The sequence below is a fragment of the Myxine glutinosa genome, chromosome 4, assembly GCF_964187855.1.
Source record: "Myxine glutinosa chromosome 4, kmMyxGlut1.1, whole genome shotgun sequence".
Classification (NCBI taxonomy): Eukaryota; Metazoa; Chordata; class Myxini; order Myxiniformes; family Myxinidae; genus Myxine; species Myxine glutinosa.
The window spans coordinates 109,754,119-109,780,428 of NC_136264.1; the positions used below are offsets into that span (position 1 = coordinate 109,754,119).

A 26,310-nucleotide genomic window follows, 5' to 3' on the forward strand; every position below is an offset into this window, starting at 1 on the left:
ACCACTGCAGTTGCCACCCGAGCTTACCTAGCTCCTCACCCTAACCTAACTAACTGGGGAAGGCCCCTCCTGGCTCTGTCACCCCTTGGTGCCCTCTGGCACTGGGCTACCCGGGTCCGTCCTCCGGATCCTCGGGCCCCATCCACAACAACTCTAACGGCTCCCAGAGCCCACCTGCGGCCTCACCTGGCCGACATCCTCACAGTGGTGGAGTGCCCAAACCAACTACACACACTAACAGGCTACACGCCCAGCCATTTCCACAACACTAATGCACCCATCCAATCACCATTCTTCCACCCGCACCACAGATGCCAATATCCAACCACAATTTACCTGTACCCTCTACCTAATCGTTACACTACCCGCCCCGGGTATTCGTGATGGGGGTCCACTCTTCCCCCATTCACACCTCCGCACCATCCACTCCACTCCACAGTTTCCATCCTACTCACTCCACGACCATCCATTCCAATACTCCATATATTCCAGACCATTTATTCCATACACCTGTTCCTCATACCTGTTATTGCACACCTGTGCACTCACACCTGGTGCCACCTGCACCCTCCTTCCTTCCTGGACCATTTGGTCAACGCCACACGCAATCACCACTACTCACTCAAACACTGCTCCATCCACCTGTCCAGTTGCACACCTGTGCAATCACACCTGTTCAATCACAACTGTTCCTCACACACTTTTCACAATACACTTCTATACACCTCCAACACTCACACGGCATCATCTCATCTAACTACTCCCCTCTCAAACTTGCGCTTCCCAGTCGCCCCTTTAAACTATTGCGCTCCCACGTCATTATCATCCACACTAATCTACCTGCGTCCCCACTACAGGTGTCATTGTCACTAACTAATCTTAACGTTACCTAATGTCATCTCTCGAGATCCCTACACACGATATATCCTAACCCTCCCGGGCTAGTTTTCACTGCCATAAACCCCATAAATCTAGTGCTCCTTTGCCCCCCTTTGTGAGGGATGGTGGATTGGCCATCCCATCACATGGGGCATCTCTTACTATGAATTTTGCTCGTCCAATTTCAACAAATCAAAAATTTGCCAATCATCTGCCAATCACTGTACCATCACCAATCATCACTCTGCCAATCCTTTGCCAATCATCAAATTTTGTTTTTCTAATTTCGGGGCCAAAACACTATCCTCGTCATCACAGTCTACTTACTAGTGCCTCTCGGTGCGCCAATTCACTTCCAGAGCTCGGCTTCGTACAGCCAAGCCATGAATGCGGGTTGTTCTGTGCCAGCGGCTGGATACGTCCCGCATTCGGTGCAGGGACGGGGGCTTACCCGGGCCGAGATCCCACGCACCACCTCGGCACGGAGCCATCCCATGGCCCGATCTCGACCTGCCGGAACGTCTCAACAAAAAGGGGTCGCCATGACGACCCTTCCTATCGGGCTGCCCGCTCCGCCTAGCGGAGCACGGACGCGGCCGTTCTAAACGCGGCCCAGCGTGGATCACGTACGGCGGTCCTTTCGAACCCGCCGTGGTTCGGATCCCCGCTGGTCCTCGCGGCACGCGAAGCTGCCCGACTCGGCTATAAGTCGTTCTAACCTCTAACCCGGTTACCGTCGATGCCTCACCTGCATGCTTACACCCCGCAGCCCGTTCCTTGCTCAAACATCCAGCTGTTCCCATGCTCCTCATCATTGCACCTTCTCTAACACACCCAGGTACACTCATTCCGCTCACAGACTTGGTCACACACCTGACCACCGAACACCTTGGCACACATTCGTCGTTCGCACACCTCACCAACACACCTCTTCGCGCCCCCTCCTCGGTCACCTCCTCTGTGACAATCACAGGTGTGCTCTCACTCGCACACCCAACCACGTGCCTCACTACCAACTTAAGGGTGCATTCCCACACACGCTCTAGCATTCCAGGTGTGCATCCTTCCATTCCAGGTGTACATCCTCTCTCACCTGCCACAACCAACTCACGCTCCGTGTCACCCTTACTACTCTCACCTCCACTCTGGACAGCGCACTCACCCTTACTCTCGACAGCGCACTCTTTCCTCATGCACCCGTCCGTTACACACCTTTCTCGCGCACACTCTTGCGCACACTCTCCCGTTACTTCCTCCGTAACACTCACCACCGGCGTACATTCTCTCGTTACATCCTCTGTAACACTCCTCACTACGCGCTTCCATGTGCTCCCTCGCACACGCGCTACGACCGACTCACTCTCGACAGCACCCTCACTCCTCGGCGCGCACTTTTTCCTCACACACCCCAGAGTCGGACATTCTCGCACACCTCCTCTTTCGCAGACCAGACCTGTCGCACACTTCACCAACGGCCTCTCACGAACACCCGGATCCAAATCAACCCCCAAGCCGACTGAAGCTTTCCTCACATCATATACATTTCCACGTATATCGCCACTCACCTTGGCACCTCGTCTCCGCACCTCCTTCACCACCTGCAAACTCTTTATTTGGTTAGCGAGCACATCATCACGATTTGAGCACCGACCTTGTACATATTCCATCACTTCCTCCTTTATCTCTCTCTTAGTTTCTGTCCGTCTCTTCTTAATTTCACTTACCTCTTCTTCCACTTCCTCTAATTTTTGCTTCACCTCTTCTATTTCTAGGTGCGTCTCCTCAAGTTCGTCCTCTAAGGCTATCTTGACCGTCTCTATGTGCGTCCTCACCTCTCGGTCCTTCGTCTCCATTACTTCGGTCACCTCTTCCAACCTCATTGTCAGTCCCTCACGTACCATCTGACATTGCCTCTGTGTCGCTATCAAGTCATTTTTTATTTATTTTTGTGTCGCTTTCAACCCTCCTAGTACCGCAGTGTTCCTTTGAACCTGCTCCACTAACCCCGTCTGTCCCACCGTCAGCTGTTCCACCTCCTCCGTCAGGTCCTCTATGCCCCCTTGTAACTTTGCCGTCCCATTCCTCACCTCTTTCTCCATACGCTTTTCACCTCGCTTTACCTCCTCGCGTACCCCCGAGACCTCCTCACTTACACCTCGTCGTATCTCCTCCTTCATCTCCTCCATCTCTTTTGTAGATGCCACCCTCATCTGTCCCAATTCATCCCTCTGAGCATCCAATTTACTTTCTAACCCGATTTTCACCTCCTCTATCTGGTTCCCCATCTGTTCGATTTCCCGGGCGGATTGCTCCCCTATTGCCCGCAATTTGTCTTCCATCCTATTTTCTAGCCCCTCTAACCCATTTTTCACCCCCTCTATCTGATTCTCCTGGGCAGCCATTCTATTTTCCACCCCCGTTAACCCATGTTTCACCCCCTCTATCCCATTGTCTAATCCCTCAAATTTCTTGTCTAAACCCTCAAATTTTGCTTCTAGCCGTTCCCCCATTTCTCCCATTTTGCCCCCCATTTCGCCCATTTTGCCCCCCAATTCATCCCTCATTGCCCCCAATTGCTCATTCTGAGCCTCCATCCAGTTCCCCAATTCATTCCTCAGGTCTTCACTTGTCTGGACCATGAGCGCCTTTATTTGTATCATAAAGAGGTCCCAATTCACCGGTGCTGCTACGGTCACGGGCGCCGCCAGATTTGGTGCCGCTGTAACCGCGTGCGCAAAGGCGCCATTTTGTGCGCCCGTAACCTCGTGCGCGAGAGCGCCATTTTGCGCGTCTGAAACCTCCGCAACCACATTGCCATTTTTCTCCTCCTCCCTTTCCTCCACATACATTTCCCCGAGGTCCTGGGTCGATTCCACCCAGTCTATCTCTCCCACCGACATCCCGTCGCCTTGACCAGCCATGGCGCGATTTCAAAATTCGGGTTTTGCTTTAAAACAACACAAATTTCCAGCAGCTCCAAATTTTGACCAAATTTTTTCCTAGATGTTTTTAAAAAAATTTGGTTCGGGCCTCGAATCTCACTCCCAGACACCAATTTGTTACGGTCCGCGGATTAGATGTTATTTTTACCGAGCGGAGGTAACCGCGGCCGAACAGTTGTTCCCCGACTAAACCCGATTTACCCAAACGTTGGCCGTATCGCGCCACCGCTATTCAATGAGGGAAAAGACTAAGACGACGGATGTGAAGAAAAGGAAGACGAAGGCAAAGAAAGGTTTGAAATACGATTACTATTTATTACTATTTACAGGCTCAAAGTGACCAAGGTGAAGGAAAGATAATAAAATAATATACAGAAGCTTTTAGAGACACAGGGAAAATACTAGCTTATCTAACAGGCTTAATTAATACCCAGGACAGAACAAACGAAGACACAGACTCACGCGGGGAATTGCAGAGTGGATTGGCTGGAAGGAGGAATGTTCAGCTCGGACCACAAGCTGGAAGGCTTGGCAGGGCGCACAGCAAGCCGAGCCTCGTCAGGCTGGGAACGAGCAGGGCGACCTCGGGCTTTTTTTTTTTTTTTTTTTTTTTTTTGTATACAAGATCGAGGCTCGTGAAAGAGCGAACATTAATCACACAGAAAGACAAACAGACACACAAAACAAATAACATCGGGAGCGGTAGACAAGATGGGGAGAGAGGGGGAAGGACACAAACACAACATTTGAGAGCAGGGACCGAGAGACATGGAGACATCGAGAGAACTGTGGGAGGGAGAGGGCTTTGGGGGGGAGGCATTGGAAGGGGGGGGGGGGGTGGTGGGAGAGGTATAAAACATATGGACACTGCCAAGACTTCCAGGAAAGAAGTTGGAATTTCAAACAAGGTGGATCTGGGGTGAATTAGTGGGGGTAGAAAAGATCAAGGTTTTGGATGGGGGAAGATAAGAGATGGTGGTGAACAGCTGTTTTGAAGACCTGGAGGGAGGAGTGTGATTGAAGTGAGTGTGGGAGTTTGTTCCAGAGGCGGGAGAAAAGAGGAAAGAAAGAGTGAAGGTGAGCAGAGAGCCGAGATTTCGGCAGTTTAACCATCAGAGGGTGGCTGGCAGATCTTGTGCGACCTGTAGGAATATTTGGGGGACAGAGCACAGAGAGAGCTGGGGGAGCAAGGCCGGAGAGGAGTCGGTAGAAGACAGAAAGACCACCTACCTGCCTGCGGTGAGTGAGTGAAAGGCCCTCAGAGATAGCTTCATCGCGGGAGATTCCAATGATTCTGAAAGCTTTGGATTCAACAGCGTGAAGCCGAGCCAGGTGTGAGGCAGGAGCACCAGCCCATAGGGGAGAACAGTATTCCATTGAGCTGCGGATGAAAGCCTTGTATGTGGTGAGGAGCTCAGGTGTGCCTAGGAAGGACTTCGCACGACGGAGGATGCCCAGTCGGCGACTGGCTTTGGAGGCCAGCTTGGAAATGGGGTTTTCCCAAGAAAGATCATGGCAGATGGTGAGACCCAAAAGCTTGAGCGACAGAACTTCTTGGAGAGGATTGTTGAGAAAGTAGATGGGAGGGTTGTCCAGTCGATCTTTTCGGAAAGACATAGTAAGAGTGTGAGATTTGTCAGGATTGAAAGACATGTTCCACATGTTTGACCAGTCTGTGATTTTGTCCAGGTCTTCAGAGAGTGAGGAGGCTGCAGACTGCCGATCTGAGGGAAGAGGAATGGAGTGGCAGAGAGTGGAGTCATCAGCAAAGAGATACAGAGGATTTTCCAGAGAGTCGGAGAGATCATTGATAAAGACCAGAAAAAGCACAGGGCCCAGCACACTGCCTTGGGGAACTCCAGCCTGAATGGGAAGGGGAGATGAGAGAAATCCATTCAGGGCCACACGTTGACTACGACCAGAGAGGAAGTCCGCAAGCCATGCATGGAGATTTCCATGGATACCATAGGAGGAGAGTTTGGTGAGCAGAGCTGGGTGCCAGACCGTATCGAAGGCACGTGATATGTCAAGGGAGACAGCTCTGATTTCCTGTTTGGCATTGAGGACCTCCATCCATTGTTGAGACAGCAGAAGCAGCATGTCCAGAGTAGAGTGACCTGGTCTGAAACCAAATTGATGATCAAAGATCAAGCCATTGGAGAAGAGGAAAGATTTCATATCCGAAGCAATGATGGATTCCATGACTTTGCTGATAATTGGGAGCAGGCTGATTGGTCTGTAGTTGCAAGGATCTGTTTTTGCACCTTTTTTGTGTAAAGCGGTAATGTTTGCTGATTTCCAGGATGCTGGCAGATGACCTTGAGCAAAGGATAGGGTGAAAAGAACAGAGAGAGGGTGAGATAGAGCGGCAGAGCAGGATTTTAGGACCTGTGGGCTGATGCCATCTGGTCCAGTTGCAGAATCAGAGTCGAGGTTTGACAAAAACTCCTCCACCTTGTCAGGAGAGAAGGTCACAGAGTCCAGGAGCAGTTTGGTTCGACTGGGAAAGGTGGGAACAGAGAGAGATGGGTTTGGGACTAAGGATTTTGAGGCAAACACAGCGTTGAGGCATTCGGCTTTGTCACGTGCGATGTCAACTGTGTGGCCATTTGAGGTAAGGGAGGGGATGGAGGGGGAACAAACACCAGAAACGGATTTGACCAGACGCCACCAGGATTTGGAGGAAGGAGACAGGTTTGAGAGTTCATTCTTGAGTGAGGAGAGATAGTGCTTCCTGGCACTCCTGAGGGTAGACACACACTTGTTCCGAGCTTGGTGGAAGGAACTGAGATTTCCTTCAGTTGGATTAGCCTTCCAAGAGGCAAAGGCAAGTTGTTTCAGGGCAACTGCCTCACCACAAGATTCAGTGTACCATGGACGGGAGGAAGGGTAAGACAACTGAAGGCGAGATGGGATAAATCTGTGCATGAGAGAGATCAGTTTGCTTTGGAAGAATTCCCAGGAAGAATTGATGTCAGAGGCAGTGGAGATGGGAGAACAATCCAGACGATTGATGGCTGCTTGAAGACCGTCCCAGTCGGCCTGAGTGAAATGCCAGACTCGTCGACGCTGAGGAGGCTGAGGAGGCACTGAGGAGCTCTCTTTGGGTCCTCCCCTTCTTTCTCCCAAATCGTCTGACGCGTCTTTCTCTCCTTGCGCACTTGTCTCTCTGAAGGTCGTCTCTTTTCCGACTCAGAACTCATCTCCTTGGGGAACGTCCCGCAGCGGGTTATATATGCCCCGCCCCTCAACCTTTGCGAACCTCCTTGATCTTTCTTGCCACACCCTCTCGAAGTCCAACCCCTTGTTTGTGGTTGGTTGAGTGGGGCTTACTCACTCCTCCCCTCTCTGACGAGGTGGGGACCCGCCTTTCTTCCCCAACCCTGCCTCGTGGCCAATGGCGGCTTTGGAGGGGATGTAATTGCCAATCGAGGCTTGGCAATGACGAAAGGGGGAAATGGAGGTTTTTGGGGATGGGAATGAAGGGAATCTATCTCTTTCACTTGGTGCAATGGAGTGTCATTCTAATGGAAGACAAGGCCTTACTCTAAAACACATAATAAGATATAAGCTACTGAACAAGGGTTTTATCGTGTCCTGCAATGTGGTGTTTATGGAATAACTACCGAGACGCCCTTTTTACCTTTACACAACTCTGGAGGCAGGAGGGGCCATATCCAACAATGTTACACAACAATTTCCAATACAATACAATTTTTAAAATGCCATCCTCATATCCGCAACAATACATATACATACATACATATACATACATACATACATACATGTATACATACATATATACATATATACATACATATATATATATATATATATATATATATATACATACACATACATATTGTTACGGATCTCGGGTGTCGGCGCTCCCCTCATCAAGGGGGGGTTAATCCCCTTGTCCTTTTAGCTGGCCGACCCGAGTCCTGGGGGTTATAACGTCCTTCCCGGCGCGGCGTTAGATAGGGTTTGTTAGGCCTAGGGGTTCACTACTACCTAAGTACCAACGCCGGCCCGAAACGAGGGAATAACTCCCGCTCGAACCACGGATACGATGGAAAATGCCGAGCGGATAGCAATCCGCGATCCGAGCTATTAACAAAGAGAATAAACCCGATTCTGAGCGGTTTCAATCGTGCCACGTATACCCAATGATAGAAAGGACGGATGTGATCGGATGGAGAGGAAACCAGAGTATAGGAAGAACAAAGATGGGTTTATTAACAAATATACAGAAAGAAGAGGAAACGAAAGAATGTACAAGGAAGGAAGAGGAAGAAGCAGCACACAGGGCAGTCTTAAAAACAGTCTTATTCTAATACCCCAGACAAACATACACACTCACACGGGGTTTATAGCTGGATTGTAGATGGTTTGTAGATGGTCCAGGTAGATGGGGTCCAGGCTCCAGTCGGCTCCAGTCCAGCGGCGAAACCCGGCGGGCAGCTCCGCGCGTAGTTGGACGCGAGCGGACAGTTTATATAATGGGGGAGGCTGGGCCGCTGCGTACGTAATTCGTGCACACTTGTGCCAAGCACGCGCTCTCTCACTCTCTCTCTCTCTCTCAAGTCCTCCTTTGATAAGGTGCGCTCTCCCAATTAGTTCCGTGATCAATGCCGTGTGCATGCAAGTCCCGTGGTGAAGGTGAGCTCTCTCTCCCGCAGTAAGTCCGAGTCCGAATTCTCTCGGTAATGCGCGCGCCTCCAACTCCGTGTAAGTCCTTTCTCTAAGAGCGTCGCTGAATAAGTCCTTTACAACAAGCGCTCTCCCCTCCAAGTCCGTGAAAGGGCTTTGCGTTAGCGCTTATATAATGCGAGCAAAGATCGCTCCGCGCGCCAAAAAGCCACGCCCGTCGGTGATGTTCCTTCAGCCCTGGTTAGCAGGTGGGGGCTTACCGGCCATGCCTCTAACGGCTGGTTGACATGCCACACCTTCTTCTTGACGCTCCGCCTCCATTTTCCGGGCCTTACCGCGTGGTTTATGGCGGCTGGGGCGAAGGATAAGGCAGCTCCAAGGCAGCGAACGCTGCTAACAAAGGCGCAAAGCAAATTGAGAGAGCGATGAGGCACCGACTGTAGGGGCGCGTAATGGTGTCGCTTGTAGAGAGAGGTTGGCAAAAATGGACGGAATGGGCCTACTCTTATTTAATTGACGCAACGCAGATTCAACTATTGGAAACACGGCCTTATCTAAAACACATAATAATGAAATAACTGAAGTTCTAAGGTGGCCTACGTGTTGCTTGTGGCCTAACTAGGGGTGCTACCTTTAACCTTTTAATAATGGGATATTTACAAGAGTTTATATACAAGTGTGGGTTCACAAAACCGCAACACTGCACCCCTCCTTTTTCCAGGCTCGTCCCGAGCCGAAATAAAAGGGCTATCTTTTAACTTAGTGTGACACTTAGGTGGGGTTACCCTCTACTTTTAACCTCACCCTGAGTGCGACAGTTTTAACACTAGATATGTCCCACCTGCTGCGTTGCATCCTACCTAACTGATTCACGCCCACAATTAACCGAATTACGGAATGGTCTTCAAACTAAACATTTAGCCGGTGGGGAGCATTATTTACACTTATTTACACTAAAGACACTTATTTACAAACTGCAACCCAGGACCTGTCTTTTGTGGGAAAAGAAGAACTTTTGAGAAGGGGAAAATGCCATTGCCATGCACTGCACCGATACACCATATATGTACCCATAAATGAATGCACCATAATAAAGAAATGCACCACAATGAAAATGCACGAAAAGCACCAAAAATGAAAAGGCACAAAAACACTTTAAAATAATAAATGGTGCCTTCTTCTCCGCTGGGCCGATGCATCTTGGCTTGATTGATGGATCTTCTTGCTTGATGTTGTTTTAATTAAAAGGGCACACACCGCGTCCGCTTTTTATTCTTTGTATGGCCAGCAGGGCCAACTCAGGTGGTCCACCTGCATGGCATAGATGCCACTTAAAACAGTGGTCCGCAAGCCAGATACCGCTGGCAACAATGGTCGGTCCCAGCAGAGGGGCCAGGCCACAGAACGTGTGGTCCATAAGTGGTGCAAGGTCACAGAACGTGTGGTCCATATGGTGCATCAGTGCAGGCAGGAGGCAGCAAGGGTGCGGGCGCACAACTGCGGACACCTGCACACTACCCTCGGGCACAAAAGAACATGGCCCATGAGTGGGGGAAGGAAGACAAAGCAGATTAGCGGGGCAAGGGCGCAAGGGTACACATCATACAAGGCAATGCAAGATGAGGGGCGCAGGAGAGCGAGCCGAGAAAGCTCACCCCTAACGTTCTTCACCCCCCATGTCACCTACTCTACCCTTGCCCCTACCCCGTATGTACACAATTTACAAATTCGTCGCTATGCCTCGTCCCCCATATCTCCCCTAATCCAAATTCGTCATCAATCCCTACTAAGGAGGAAGAGATGGAATCACACAATGTCTCCCCCACGTCAAGATGCGTCTTTCATTCCAAACATTTGCAAAAACATGGTGTGGAGCCCTGTCACCTTCGTGAGTGGATGCGGATGGTGCGAAGAGATTTTCTCTGATCTATACTCTAATTGACATTAACACTTTAAACTACCCGGGGTCTTGCCCTGCCAATCCATTGGCCATCTTTACTCTATGTGGTTCTAAAAACCAAATTCCCATTGACCAGTCTGTGGTGCTCACCAATTTTGGGGTCTCACTCCCCCGATTTTTCTCTACTGTGCCCTCGCACAATTTCGGGGCTGGGTCATGTGGCTCACCAGCAGGTCCGCTCACCTGCACACCTCCGCCACTGTAGTTGCCACCCGAGCTTGCCCAGCTCCTCACTAACCTAACCTGGGAAAGGCCCTCTGGCTCCCTTACCCCACTAATGCCCCCTGTGGCATCGGGCTACCTGGGTCCTCTCTCGGAATCCACAGGCCCCACTGAACTCTACTACCTGGCTCCCAGAGCCTACCTGCGGCCTCACCTGGCGGACAGACTACCAGTGGCGGAGTGCCCATTTAACAATTCTCACTAACAGTCCACACACCCAGCCATTTCACTTTACTCATGCACCAAACCAAGCAATACCTTGCTACTTTCAGCACCACAGATGTCAATATCCACCAAAATTTACCTACTCCCTTCTATCTACTTTTAAACTACCCTCCCCGGGTACTCGTGAAGGGGTCCATCCTTCCCCCATCCACTCCTTCGCACCATGCACTCCACTCCACGTATTCCACACTCCCACTCCACACCATTCATTCCCCACACACCCATTCTCCACTTGCACACCATGCAAGTCAATGCACTCAACACACAATGACACACATCCTCAATACACCATTCGTACACTTTTACACACACACACATCCTTCCCACGAGCATTGCCTCATTTCACCAGCACTACAAGGAATCTCATACGCAATGCCTCATTTCATCACCTTCACCACAAAGATTCGCATGCACACAGCATCATTTAATCTACCTGCTTTTCCCCTAATATTAGTGCTTCCCTGTCATCCCTTATACTACGCACATCCCTCGTCACTATCAACCAACTACTCTACTCTACGCTACGTCCACACTACCTGTACAAAAGTCACTACTTAAATCTCGGTCACCTATGGTCATTTCTAGGTCCCTATACATTTATCCTAACCCTCCCGGGCTAGTTTGTACTGCCACCCCATAAAACTATAGCTCCTCTGCCCAAAAGGATGTGAGGGATGGTAGAGCCACCATCCCTCTACATCGGACATTATTTGCCATCAATATCACTATGCCAGTCCTCTATCCTTGAGCCTCTCGGTGCGGGAAATACATTCTTACTACTCAGCTTCGAAAAACCGAGCAATGCGTGCGGATGGTCGTCTCCTGTAGGTTGGGTCCGTCCGGCATTTTCGACTCTCAGGAGGAGGCATACTCGGTCCGAGGTTCCAAGGCCCATCTCGGCGCGGACCCTTGCGGTCTCCGGCCCAATGACCCAACCTTGCCCGGTCGGAGCACCGCGCCCGCCAGGGGGCGAAGGTCCGACCTGGCCTTTCTCCCCCGGAATCGTGCCGCTCGCCGCTACGACGCGGCACCGACCAAACAGGGTGGAGCCTGGCCCGAATCGTGCACGGCGCTCCTTGCAGAAGTGCCGCAGCAACGATCCCCGCCGGCCCTCGCAGCACGCAAAGCGCACCGAGAGATCGCATCGGCTATCCGTCAGCCTAAGCACTGCCCCGGTCAGCGTCGATGCTCGACTCTCATGCTCACACCACGCGTTCCTTTTCTTATTCACACATCCCGGCGCTCCAACGCCTCTCGTACATCCCATACACTCCGTCAATTCCGCCACCGCGCTATCTCGTGCACACCACCCAGGCACACTCACACACTCCGTTACACACCTCTCTCACGCACCTTCATGGGCACACTCTCCCGGTACGTACTCCGTACCACTCACGGGTGCGCACTCTGTTGCACGCCCACTCAGCGCACACCTACCCACGGGTGTGCAATCCCCTGTCGCACACCCAATCACGCGCTCCGGTGTGCATCCCCACACACTCTCCACAACCAACTCAGGTGTGCATCCTCGCACACTCTCTCCATCCATATCCATCTCACACTCTGTGTCGCTATCACTCTCACACATACACTCCCTTGTGCATTCTACCTCACTTTCTGTAATACACTCGCGCTCCGGCGCTGTTCGCACACACGCACCATTTCCATTCACACAGCGCACCACGGACCTTCCACAAGCGCCAGGGTTACGCCGGGATCCCAAGCACGCGAAAAATCCTTTCGCGCCAAACCTTTTCGCGCCACATACAGCCCGACTCACCTTGGCGCTTCCTCTTCTTCGCTCCACCAGCTGCAAACTTTCATTTTGGTTAAGAAGTACAGCATCACGATGCGAATAGAGACTTTGCATGCATTCCATCTCAATCTCCGATATTCCTCCATACCTGCCGTCTCTCCAACCCCAATTTCCACTGTCACCATTACATTCTCTTTGTCCTCGACGACCACCGGCACATATGAATTTGCCCTGTCCAATTTGGCGGACGTCGGGTTTTTCACACCCCGAGTCGCGATTTCTATACCAGTCATTTTAACCGCGCTCTGCTCTGGCTCACTTAACCCGCGTCCTCAATTTGCGCTACTTCGTCGCGTACCCTTGTACCTTTCCCGCCTGACCTGCGATCTATGTTTTCCCCACATTTTCGTATGCGGTCACCCATTCTGTCCCCAAATGTACTTAGCCTGTCTCTCAATCCTCCAATTTGGTTTCCCACTTGCTCACTATTGGCCCTCATTTCTCCCATCTCCCTACTCAATCCCCCAATTTGGTTTCCCAACTGCTCACTGGTACCCCATTGCTTTGTTCCTCATTTCCTGACTGATTCTCTCACTCCGAGCATTCATCCTTTGCTCTGACTCTATCATACAAGCCCTGAATTGTGCCATAAGGACTTGCAGGTCCACAACCCCTACTTGCACAGCGGGCGCGGCCCTCGCCGCCATGTGTGAGGCGCCGCCATTTTGTGCGCCTGCAACCCCCACTACCGCACCTTCATTACTTTCCTCCTCCATTTGTCCCACTTCTTCCCTCGGGTCCGGGGTTGATTCCAATTCCTCTTCTATTTCTACCCCCACCGGCATCCGATCACCTTGGTTATCCATGGCACAATTTAATTTGGATGTTAATAAAAATTTCGGCCGCTCGAAATGTTGACCAAAATTTTTTCGAAACATAACAAATTTGGTTCGGGTCCAAATCCCACCAAGTTCGGCCCAGACACCAATTGTTACGGATCTCGGGGGTCGGCGCTCCCCTTATCAAGGGGGGGTTAATCCCCTTGTCCTTTTAGCTGGCCAACCCGAGTCCTGGGGGTTATAACGTCCTTCCCGGCGTGGCGTTAGATAGGGTTTGTTAGGCCTAGGGGTTCACTACTACCTAAGCACCAACGCCGGCCGGAAACGAGGGAATAACTCCCGCTCGAACCACGGATACGATGGAAAATGCCGAGCGGATAGCAATCCGCTTTCCGAGTTATTAACAAAGAGACTAAACCCGATTCTGAGCGGTTTCAATCGTGCCACGTTTACCCAATGATAGAAAGGACGGATGCGATCGGATGGAAAGGAAACCGGAGTATAGGAAGAACAAGAAGATGGGTTTATTAACAAATATACAGAAAGAAGAGGAAACGAAAGAATGTACAAGGAAGGAAGAGGAAGAAGCAGCACACAGGGCAGTCTTAAAAACAGTCTTATTCTAATACCCCAGACAAACATACACACTCACACGGGGATTGTAGCTGGATTGTAGATGGTCTGTAGATGGTCCAGGTAGTTGGGGTCCAGGCTCCAGTCGGCTCCAGTCCAGCGGCGAAACCCGGCAGGCAGCGTAGTTGGACGTAGTTGGATGCGAGCGGACAGTTTATATAACAGGGGAGGCTGGGAGGCTGCGTACGTAATTCGTGCACACTTGTGCCAAGCGCTCTCTCTCTCTCAAGTCCTCCTTTGGTAAGGTGCGCTCTCCCAATTAGTCCTGTGATCAATGCTGTGCGCACGCAAGTCCTGTGGTGAAGGTGAGCTCTCTCCCGCAGTAAGTCCGAGTCCGAGTCCTCTCGGTAATGCGCGCGCCTCCAACTCCGCGTAAGTCCTTTCTCAAGAGCGCTGCTGAATAAGTCCTTTACAACCAGCGCTCTCCCCTCCAAGTCCGTGAAAGGGCTTTGCGTTCGCGCTTATATAATGTGAGCAAAGATCGCTCCGCGCGCCAAAAAGCCACGCCCGTCGGTGATGTTCCTTCAGCCCTGGTTGGCTGGTGGGAGCTTGCCGGCCACGCCTCTGATGGCTGGCTGACATGCCACACCTTCTTCTTGGCGCTCCGCCTCCTTTTTCCGGGCCTTACCGCGTGGTTTATGGCAGGCTGGGGCAAGGGATAAGGCAGCTCCAGGGTAGCGAACGCTGCTAACAAAGGCGCAAAGCAAATTGAGAGAGCGATGAGGCACCGACTGTAGGGGCGCGTAATGGCGTCGCTTGGAGAGAGAGGTTGGCAAAAATGGACGGAATGGGCCGACTCTTATTTAATTGATGCAACGCAGATTCAACTATTGGAAACACGGCCTTATCTAAAACACATAATAATGAAATAACTGAAGTTCTAAGGTGGCCTACGTGTTGCTTGTGGCCTAACTAGGGGTGCTACCTTTAACCTTTTAATAATGGGATATTTACAAGAGTTTATATACAAGTGTGGGTTCTCAAAACCGCAACAATATGTTTGGGTTGGTGGCTCATGGACCCAAGTTTTTCACGAATTGCTTTGTCAGGTACCTGACGTTGACTGTAATATGGAAATTATTGAGGCGGCTGGTTATGATTTGCCAACTCTTTTTCAAAATACACTATGGTACTCGCAAAATACACTATGGTACTATAAATTATAATACAACAAACTCGTGGGGTCACGAGAAGCAACTTTCAGAACCACTTTTTACAGTTTAAACTCCGTGTCACGTGTCAATGCGCCAGGTTGTTGTTTACAAACTCCTTTCCATCCGATTCACTTTTTTCCTTATTCCTATTTTTATCACCTCGCACAGTAAATAAATCTGTGTTCCGGTGTTGCTGCGCAGATCTCTTATCTTGTGTAATCAGGTTTAATATGTGCACTCTGTAACATGGAGATCGCCCATTGGCCCAAGGGATGGACGGGTGTAACTGTTGGGAGTTTATTTATCACGCCTTGATCAGATCCAGATGTCTCGCGGCGCTGTGCGAGCCCAATTAGCGACGTCCAGGATCACGTGTCATGTTAGCCATGACATATGACGTGTGACGTATGCTGTAGACATGTGTTTGAGAATAAAAAGCGAAGGTGCTGGCGCTCCAAGGGACTGGACACAAAGGTAAACATGGTGACAGCGAGCAAAGGTAAACGTGGTGAGAGTGAGCAAAGGTAAATGTGGTGAGTGAGCAAAGGTAAACGTGGTGAGAATGAGCAAAGGTAAACGTGGTGAGAGTGAGCAAAGGTAAACGTGGTGAGAGTGAGCAAAGGTAAACATGGTGAGTGTGAGCAAAGGTAAACATGGTGAGAGTGAGACGCCTCAGCGAGTGTGATGGATTGGAAGGATACCTGAGAGGTAGCACGATTACCTTAAAGCTGCCCAGCCTGAGTTTGAATCCCGAAGCAGCTATAAATTGTTATCCTGGTGTTTAACTGGAGGGTGATTCATCAATGTGTGCACCATCCCTCGGATGGACGTTAAGCTGGCCGTCCTATCTGTCAGCATTGGTTGATGGATGTTAAGCTGGCCGTCCCTTCTGTCGGCATTAATTGATGGATGTTAAATATCCCACGGTGTTCTTCGGAAAGAGTATGGGAGCTATCCCCAGCCTATGGCCCATGGCCACAGACACGACAGTTTGCTTGCCTACTCAGGCCTACAACTTACTGATCACTCCTCGAATACTTAACTTCCATCAGAAGTATTTTGCTATATATTGGAAAATGATTTGATGATCTGTCCAATCGCCGACATTTTTACGGCGTAGCCTGCAGGGCAATGCCGTCTAGAACAGCGTTTGTATGTCCGTATGTATGTCCCTTACAAACGTCCACCAATCAGAGCTGAGGATCTGGCCACATGACAGGGGGACACGTTAAGAAACAATTACAGTTGCATATTTTACTAAAAGGAAATATAATAACCTTCTTTGGAATGTTTTGGGGTCGTGGCGGGTGTCATACGGTAGGTAGGAGGTTTCAGAAATTCCTAAATACAATTATGATTTTGAAATGCGATCGGCATGGATCTTGCTCCCGAATCCGGAAGTGAACAGATGACGATGGTTTTTGTTAGTTTGATAATATCTCGATACAATTGTGATTTAACATTATATTTTGAAATACAAATACTAGATAGTGTTAATTTGTGATTGGATTGATGAATGAAGCTGTTTGGATTGAAAATGTACAGATTTTGTATACAAGATCGAGGCTCGAGGATCGAGGCTCAAGATATTGAGTTTAAAGCACAATGACGAAATGCCATAAGGGTTTACATCTGCTACATTCGCCGATTCCCCATTTGCAGTTTCGCCATTGACTGGATATACAGTAGCAACATTCACTGGGTACGTTTTTGTGCAAGTCCTTCACGAACCTGCTGCCAATGCCTGACGTTCAACTGAAGGTGTCACAGGAATGTGGAATCTATTGGTTCATGGTTCACCATTCGCCGTTTTTTTTTTATCCAAGTCATTCACAAACTGGCTGTCCATGCCTGAAGTCAAAATTTTAATACTTACATTATTTGCTAACTGGTAACTGGTAACTAGTATCCCCACCCAGGTCATACGTTCCTCTTCAACTAATAAATACCACACCGTGCTGCAAGCATGTTTGATGTAGTTGTTGTTAAGGGTCTTGTACCATACCTGCCTGCTGTACTGCTTCAGCACTAGTTTACCTTTCACCAAGCCCAGGTGTGCTTGGACCAGGGTGGGGATTACACGTTTCTTTTACTAGTACACCCACAGACTCCGGGAGGGGCAGGAAGGGTCATTCCTCTTTGGGGTATATAGATTACAGTCGATCTATGGGCGGGTCTCAAGAACATTGGGCATGTGTTCATTTACCAAGTTTCTTGTGAAGAGCTCGCCAAGTGGTTTAAGCATTTGAGCAAGCACTCCATTCAAAACCGTTAAGGAACGCCTGGTTTGGCAAGCGCTAGCTAGCTGAATGGTAAAGGAGCACAACTCGAGCTTCTCCCTTTCAGTTTCGTATCAAACAGCAGGAGCGAGTTTCAAAAGTTCACAACGAAAAATGCCACGGTAGCGGCAGAAAGGGCCATGTTATTAACCAACATTTGTGGGTTATATAGAGTACAGTAGATCTTCGCTCAGTTCTGTAAGTAAACCTTACTTCACAGATGTCGGGATTCCTCCAAATTTCTTCATTTAGTGATATAGAGTATTAGTGACTTTTTAAAAAGCAAGCATACATGTTTGTGGTTCATAATATTTTTACTTCCTGTAGAAACCGTAGCTCCCATGGAAACGCCATTATAACTATAAGCTATTTATACACATCACTGCAAGAAAACGCCTTGGGAAAGTGAGACATTATTAGTATTTATATTGTTTTGTAACAACATTAATAATATGCGATTATCATTAATTTTGTTATTAAAAGCGTCTTTGGAAAAACACCACGATAAATCTTCTTCTTTGGAAAAACGCCACGATAAAGCTAACTTAATACGGCTATACACCTCAACACGCAACCCATTGACGGCAATGGTGGGGAAAACCTGCTCTGAGGAGAAAACCCCCTTTGGGAGGGGGGCAAATGAATGTGCTACAACCTTCATCATGTAACCCTTGGTCATCCTGTCAAGTTTGGTTGAGATTGGATAAGTAAAGACGGATTGTATTGGCGTCAAAAATTAATCAGACAGACGGACAGACACAAATGGCGTATTTTAGTACGACGATTGACAAATGGTACAAATATTAATATTCTTCTTAATATTACTAGTATTAATAAATGCTTTGTTATATTAGCGAGATGAACGTAGAGCAGCTTAGCGTTGGAAAGGAAGTATATTAGCGGAACTATATTAGCGAAATTAGCGAGAGATGGGTAATTAACGTAGAGCAGCAACGAAGGTTGGAAAGGGTGGAAATGCGAAAGGTTCGACGGATGTGCGGAGTATCGTTGAGAGAGAGGAAGACAAATGATGAATTGCGAAAGATGATGGGAATAGAGCCTGTGATTGATGCTGTGAAGAAGAACAGGTTGAGATGGTTTGGTCATGTGTTGAGGAAGGATGAAAGTGACTGGTTGAGAAGAGTGATGGAAATGAATGTAGAAGGAAGTAGAAGACGGGGAAGACCAAGAAAGACTTGGCTAAAGATGGTGGAAGAAGAAATGCAGGCAAGGGGGTTAACAAGGAGAGATGCAGAAAATAGGGCAAAATGGAGAAGATTGTCATGGGGAACCGCAAGGCTAACCCCCGCTCTAGTAGGGAAAATGGCCTTTAAAATGCATGTTGTATGTTGTTGTAAATAAATGCTTTGTTACAATGTTTTCATTGTTTTTGTTATTTATTTTGTAATAGGAATACCATGCCATGGAAGGACCTATTAAAGATAGGTCCTTAGCCAAGCATCCATCTAATGGATGGCACCCTAATCGATCCAGCACTGCACTTGTGAAGCAACAGATTATACTTCATAGTCCGGTCAGGAATTAAATCTGGATGAAAGAGCTCAAAGGCAAGTGTGTATCTCTGAACTATCCAGCTACCCCTTATATACTGCATGATCGTTTTAAGGCCATTTTCCCCGCGAGAGCGGGGGTTAGCCTTGCGGGCCCCATGACAATCATGGTTCCCTGTTTGAGGCAATGTTTTTATGGCCGGATGCCCTTCCTGACGCCAACCCTTGGTCACGCTCTTACGATGCGCAGGGATACGGTGTACCTATTCTAAATCGGGGTACACACCGTGACCATTCATCCCAGCAAGCTGGTACTCAATTTGCCGACCTCGGAAGGATGACAGGCTGAGTCAACCCCCCTGGCGTTAATTCAGCGATCGACCGGGATTTGAACCCAGGATCCTAGGATCCCAAGCCGGCACCCTAACCGCTAAGCCAACACCAGGCTACCCCTTATAAGTTACTAGCAGAAGTACCCGGCATTGCCGGGCGGGGGGAGGGGAGGGGAACGGGGGGGAGGGGAGAAGAGGAGGGGGAGGGGAGAAGAGGGGGGGAGGGGAGAAGAGGGGGGGAGGGGAGAAGAGGGGGAGGGGGAGGGGGAGAGGTGGAGAAGAGGGGGAGGGGGAGGGGGAGAGGGGAGAAGAGGGGGGATGGGGAGGGTGAGGGATGGGAGGGGAGGGGGGAGGGGAGGGGAGGGGGAGGGGGGAGGGGAGGGGAGGGGAGGGGGAGGGTGAGGGATGGGAGGGTGAGGGTGGGAGGAGGAGGGGGAGAGGGAGGGAGAGGGAGAAGAGGGGGAGGCAGAGAGGGGAGAAGAGGGGGGATGGGGAGGGGGAGGGTGAGGGACGGGAGGGGAGGGGGTGGGAGGGAGGGAGCGATGGGAGGGGGAGGGTGGGAGGCGGGGGGAGAGGGGAGGGGAGGGTAGGGGGGGAGGGGGGAGGGTGAGGGATGGGAGGGTGAGGGGGTGGGAGGGGGAGGGGGAGGGGGGAGGGGGGAGGTGGTGGGAGGGGGAGCGGGGGGAGGGGTGGGAGGGGCAGGGTGAGGGATGGGAGGGGCAGGGTGAGGGATGGGAGGGTGAGGGATGGAGGGTGAGGGCATGGGAGAGGGAGGGGGAGGGGGAGGGGGAGGAGGGAGGGGGGAGGTGGGAGGGAAGGGAGGGGGAGGGGGAGGGGAGGGGGGAGGGGAGAAGGGAAGGGTGGAGGGGGGAGGGAGGGGGAGGACGGAGGGGGAAGGGAGGACGAGGACGGACGGGGGAGGGGGAGGGGGAGGGGAGAAGGGGAGGGGAGAAGGGGAGGGGGTAGGGTGGAGGGGGGAGGGAGGGGGAGGACGGAGGGGGAAGGGAGGAGGAGGACGGACGGGGGAGGGGGAAGGTGGAGGGGGAGGGAAGGGGGAGGGGGAGGGAAGGGGAGGGCCAGTCAACAATGACGTTGCAGTTCTCATGGTCAGAGAGCAGCACAACAATCGCGACATCGTCCTGCATCTTCGCAAGAACACGAAGCGGATTTTGGAGACTCACCGATCCTGTGACACACGCCCTCCAGTACCGGCGTTGTCGGGCGGGGGAAGGGAGACCCGTACATTCCCAACCCGTACATTCGCCCTCTCGACTCAAGCTCGTATTCGATTCGTATTCGAAATCGAAAGGGGAAAGGGGAAATCCTTCGTATTCGAATTCGTAAACACGAAATATGAATTAAAATGTAATTCATATCGCACAAAATCGACACAAAACACGATCGCATAAATAGGCTATGAGCCAGACCCTCAAATTTTCGACATTATGCTCAATCAGAGGGAGGATGGCTAACAGTTATTTTTGGCAAGGCCAGGGACCCTAGTGCTGAAAAAAATGTGATAGCAGTGTGAAACTCTTAGCCGTATCTGTGTTATCATCACATTTGTCAGACCACCCCAATAACGCTTTCGGTAATTTTTCCGCCTAAGATTTAGGGGGTAGGGTTCGTTTTGGGGCTTTCAAATAATATCTCCTATATGTATCAGTTAGTGTTGTATACCAGGTGAAAGGTAATTGAATTATCTTTCACATGATGTATAGAAAGTGCCTGTGTGATATATAGTAACCTCTTTATGATCATTAAAACATAATTATTTCCGCCAACCCTCAAAAATTTATCACAAAATCCCCAATGAAAACAAAATTAGGCAAAAATTCAGTTTGGCGGATATTAAATGAATTTTTGAATTTGAGAAACACACAGTATGATTAAAGTCAAATTTGGGCCTTAAATCTCATACACCTTGATAAAGATGAGAAAATCCAATATACAGTAGTTGCTGTAACCATGACCTAAAATCCATAAATGTATATCTTTCCGCTCTTATGATATATTGATTTACATTTTACGATTTTTGACCGACAGCATGTATATAGTTTGTATACCATTATTGGTCTAAAAATAGTATATATAATATTGGGATGTCAGCCATATATAGGCCAAAAATTACTGAAATTGGTGTCAGAAATGTCTAATTCTAAAAATATGAAGGCATTATGACCAAACTGTATGTGGTGTTCTTGAATATACCACAGACGTATGATGCATGTGATGATTAACCTACTCCATGTATATATTCTGTTACGTGGTCCCCTCGGTGAATACCTGGTCTCGGTGACCCCCGGACCGTGAGAGGAACTTCGCCAGAAAGCTGTATTATATATGCGCTTTCGCCACGCAATCCATATGAATTTCACCCAAGAGACAACTGATGTTCAAGGATATATTTCAATGGTAATGATACCATACAATTTCAATGACACAACCACGGAGATTTTCCCCGAGCAATCAACAATACACAACCATCAACAATTCTCAATCCACAATCAATTCCCTATGATTAAGATGGCCATCTTATATATGTGTGTCCCGGTGAGTACTCACGACCCCCTTTTGGTCTCGGTCCCGCACAATGTCTCTGGGCCCCTCCTGACCAAGATGATGGTCGGCGTCGCCGCACTCGGGCGGTTGAACGAACCCCGGGTGGACGTGTTTCCACCGGGCAGGTATCGTACCGCTACCAGGCACGCCGGCTGCAGCCCCTCGTGGCCACGCGAAGCGGGTACGGGAAAGCAAGCCAAAAGCCCCACGCCGCTTGCAAGGCGTGTTAGGCCCCAACGGGCGACCCGTGCGCGTCTTTTTAGACGGTGTCGCGAACGGCGCCAAACGCTGGGTCGGTGCACGGCCACACGACAGTTTGACGTCCACCGGGCAGGTATCCGTCCCGGTAACTCCTCTCGCCAGACAGGCTCGGGAACGCCGCTTTTCCACACGGCTCAATCAATCCCCCCTTTCGTCGGAGCGGGGCGAGGAAGAAGAAGACCCGTCCTTTTTCCTCGTGTCTTTTCCTCTTCCGTTTCCGGTCACTTCCGTTTCCGGACGCTTTTCAGAAGGGCTCCTGACCCTCCAACCACAACAACCCTTAACCTATTACACATGGATAAGCAAAGACCTGAATGGTAATTCACATACATTCACATAAATATGTAACACTCCCCCCCTTCAAGAAAGAAAGTTTGAACCCAGCGAAAACTTTCTTTGCCGGCCAATTTGGAGAAACAAACCAGATAACTCAACCCCCCCACATTATCAGTTCCCCCCCGGGCACAGTTATCACTTAAAAATAAAGCAACCAACCTTTCACCACACCCCCTCCAGATTACTCCCTCTGGACTAAGCACCAGCAACGACATTGTCCCTGCCAAATCAAACTCCATCTCATAACCCTCTGACTTTGACCGTCAGGTTCTTGTGAATGAAGGTTAAGGGGTTGATCAAAGATCCAAAGTTAAGCAACTCGATAGCACTTTTTCCGGGAGGCCAAGCCGAGTATTCACTACATGGATGCCTTGAGGAACGTGGAGTTCACGGTTAGTCCGTGCAGGAAAGTTCACTACATGGACGCCTTTAGGAACGGCGTTCACGGTTAATCCGTGTAGGAATCTTGGCTCGGCGGCTCCGCCGCCTTCAGTGCTTCAACTTCCCAGAACTTCCCTAATAATTATGGTGGGACCGCTTGTCCCTGTAGTCCCATGAATAGCGGTCTCCTTCTCGGCCACTACTTTGACAATCCTTCCTTCGGGAGCTGCCGTAACTCAGGGAGCCTCCATAATAATATTGATTGCGGCCACCACCAAAACTACCGCCCAGTTGTCCTCTCCTGTAGACCTCTCGACGCCTACGAAATGCCTTCCCTACTGTTATGGTCCGACCCTCCAAATCCTTGCCATTCCAATTCTTCTCTGCCTCTCTGGCGTCTTTTGTGCTGGCAAACGTAACAAAGCCGAACCCTCTTGACTGTTGCGTTTCCCAGTCTCTTACCAACCGCACTTCCACCAGCGGCCCATATCTGTTGAAGACAGAGGTCAGAACTTCTTCCTCTGTTTTGAAGTTCAGTCCCCCTACAAATAACTTGGCACTTTTGTCGCCATCCCGAGCTGGTGTGGCGTTATTTTCCCTGCTGGGCTCTTTACCAACCCTCAGGTTACCATAAACTTGACCCCCGGCCAAATCATTCCCGATAACCACAGATACACCCTCTACAGGAAGCGTGGCTTGTAAACCGACGGTGACCGGTCCTGACACCAAATCGGACTCCAAATGGATGACATGAAGGGGAGCACTAACACCGCCCCCGATCCCCTGTAAACGAACACTATCCCCCGTTGCCGTCTCCTCGGACCCTGGCAAAATGCCTTCAAGCATTAAAGATTGATGTGCCCCTGTGTCCCTCAATATCCTAACCGGTTTCCGGTTAGTCGAGGCTCCATCCCGTGACACAAACCCCTCTGAAATAAATGGTTGGTAACCCTTTTGATGGCGATTTCTCACAATGGCCATTGCGTTTGGAGTCGTATTAGTCGGACTCCGCTCTGGGTCTTCGCTTTTCATGCGGTAACAACTGGACATCAAGTGTCCAGGTTTCTTGCAAAAAGCGCAAGTAGGCCCGGAGGAAAAACTCGTGGTCTGCCTCGGGCCCCCCGAACTATAAGTTTGTCTTGGGCCCGCATCCCTCTGATTACGAACAGGTGGGGTATCATAGTTGTCCCCATAATCATCTCGAGGCCGCCGCCATGTATGGTCGTTCTCCGCACCTGCTGTTCCCCACCTCCCCTGCGGAGATCTAGGTGAGGAGTTAGGTTCGTGGACCCCTATTCGGTGGGTTAAGGCATAATCATCTGCCATGGTGGCTGCGTCCCACAACTTTGGTACTTTCTTTTCCTGCAGGTACACTTTGATGTCCTCGTGGACACACTGCTGGAATTCCTCCACCAGGATCAAGTCCCGCAATGTTTCGAAGTCTTTCCCGACTCCTTTTGACTCACACCACCGATCAAACATGTTTTCTTTCACTCTGGCAAACTCCACATGGGTCTCACTCTCCCTCTTCCTGGCATTCCTGAATTTTTGCCTGTAAGCTTCCGGAACCAACTCATAGGCTTTGAGGATGTGCGTCTTCAGTACCTCATAATCTGCACATTGGTCCATTGGTAGCGCCGAATAAATTTCCTGAGCTTTCCCCACCAGCACACTTTGCACGAGTATGGTCCAGGCCTCCTCCGGCCAGTTTAATTGTCGAGCCACTTTCTCAAAGTGTGGAAAAAATTTCGCGACTTCCTTTTCACTGAACGGTGGAACCAGCCTCACATGTCTGCCCACATCCCAGGTTTTCTGGTTAGGTGTCGACCCCGTCAGCAAGGGTGGTGCCTCTCCCCGTTCTCTCATTAACTCCAGCTCCTTGAATTTGATTTCTTGCTGAAGCTCCATGTCACGTTCCTTTAATTCCCTTTCCGCTTTTCTCTCCTCTGCTTCGAGGTCCCTTGCAGCTCTCCTCTCCTCTGCTTTTCTCCCTTCTAACCTTTCCTGGAGTTCTCGTTCCACTCTCCTTTCCTCTGCTTGTTTCTCTTCTCTCCTCGCTTCTGCTTTCCTTTCTTCTTCTTTTAACCTTTCCTGGAGTTCTCGTTCCACTCTCCTTTCCTCTGCTTGTTTCTCTTCTCTCCTCGCTTCTGCTTTCCTTTCTTCTTCTTTTAACCTTTCCTGGAGTTCTCGTTCCACTCTCCTTTCCTCTGCTTGTTTCTCTTCTCTCCTCGCTTCTGCTTTCCTTTCTTCTTCTTTTAACCTTTCCTGGAGTTCTCGTTCCACTCTCCTTTCCTCTGCTTGTTTCTCTTCTCTCCTCGCTTCTGCTTTCCTTTCTTCTTCTTTTAACCTTTCCTGGAGTTCTCGTTCCACTCTCCTTTCCTCTGCTTGCTTCTCTTCTCTCCTCTCTTCTGCTTTCCTTTCTTCTTCTGCTCTTTCCTTTTCTGCTTTCCTTTCTTCTTCTTTAATCCGTTCCTGGCTCCGTAATTGCAACTCCAGTTTCCGGAGCTCAACATCTTCTGGTTCTTCGGGTAGCCACTCCCAGGCTAACTCGTCCCATGTTCCTAATCCCACCATAGATTGTATCACCGTGGCCTGCAACTCTGCCTTCCTCAAATTAGTTCGGACCTCCAAGTTAAAATGTTTGGCCAATTTCAAGAGGTCCGACTTTAGCAACGCTCGGAACTGTGCCTCACTCGGGGTTACCCCAAAGTTCTGTGCCACAAACGCCATGGTGTCTATCGTTAACACCTGTTAACCTTCACCCAAGACTTTACCCCAATTTCTCAAAAAATTTTACCAATTAATAATTAATTAATAAATTTTAATTAATAAAATATTATTATTTTATTATGTTATACAATTTTAGTTCCCGGACGGGCCCCCAATTCTGTTACGTGGTCCCCTCGGTGAATACCTGGTCTCGGTGACCCCCGGACCGTGAGAGGAACTTCGCCAGAAAGCTGTATTATATATGCGCTTTCGCCACGCAATCCATATGAATTTCACCCAAGAGACAACTGATGTTCAAGGATATATTTCAATGGTAATGATACCATACAATTTCAATGACACAACCACGGAGATTTTCCCCGAGCAATCAACAATACACAACCATCAACAATTCTCAATCCACAATCAATTCCCTATGATTAAGATGGCCATCTTATATATGTGTGTCCCGGTGAGTACTCACGACCCCCTTTTGGTCTCGGTCCCGCACAATGTCTCTGGGCCCCTCCTGACCAAGATGATGGTCGGCGTCGCCGCACTCGGGCGGTTGAACGAACCCCGGGTGGACGTGTTTCCACCGGGCAGGTATCGTACCGCTACCAGGCACCCCGGCTGCAGCCCCTCGTGGCCACGCGAAGCGGGTACGGGAAAGCAA

The 26,310-nt window shown here is 49.9% G+C and overlaps 1 protein-coding gene across 3 annotated transcripts in view; it reads left to right on the forward strand.

Annotated features, from left to right (window-relative positions):
• The window catches only part of LOC137425941 (SPARC-like), a 197,717-nt gene that overhangs the window by 88,372 nt on the left and 83,035 nt on the right, over positions 1–26,310 (forward strand). The window lies entirely within an intron of this gene.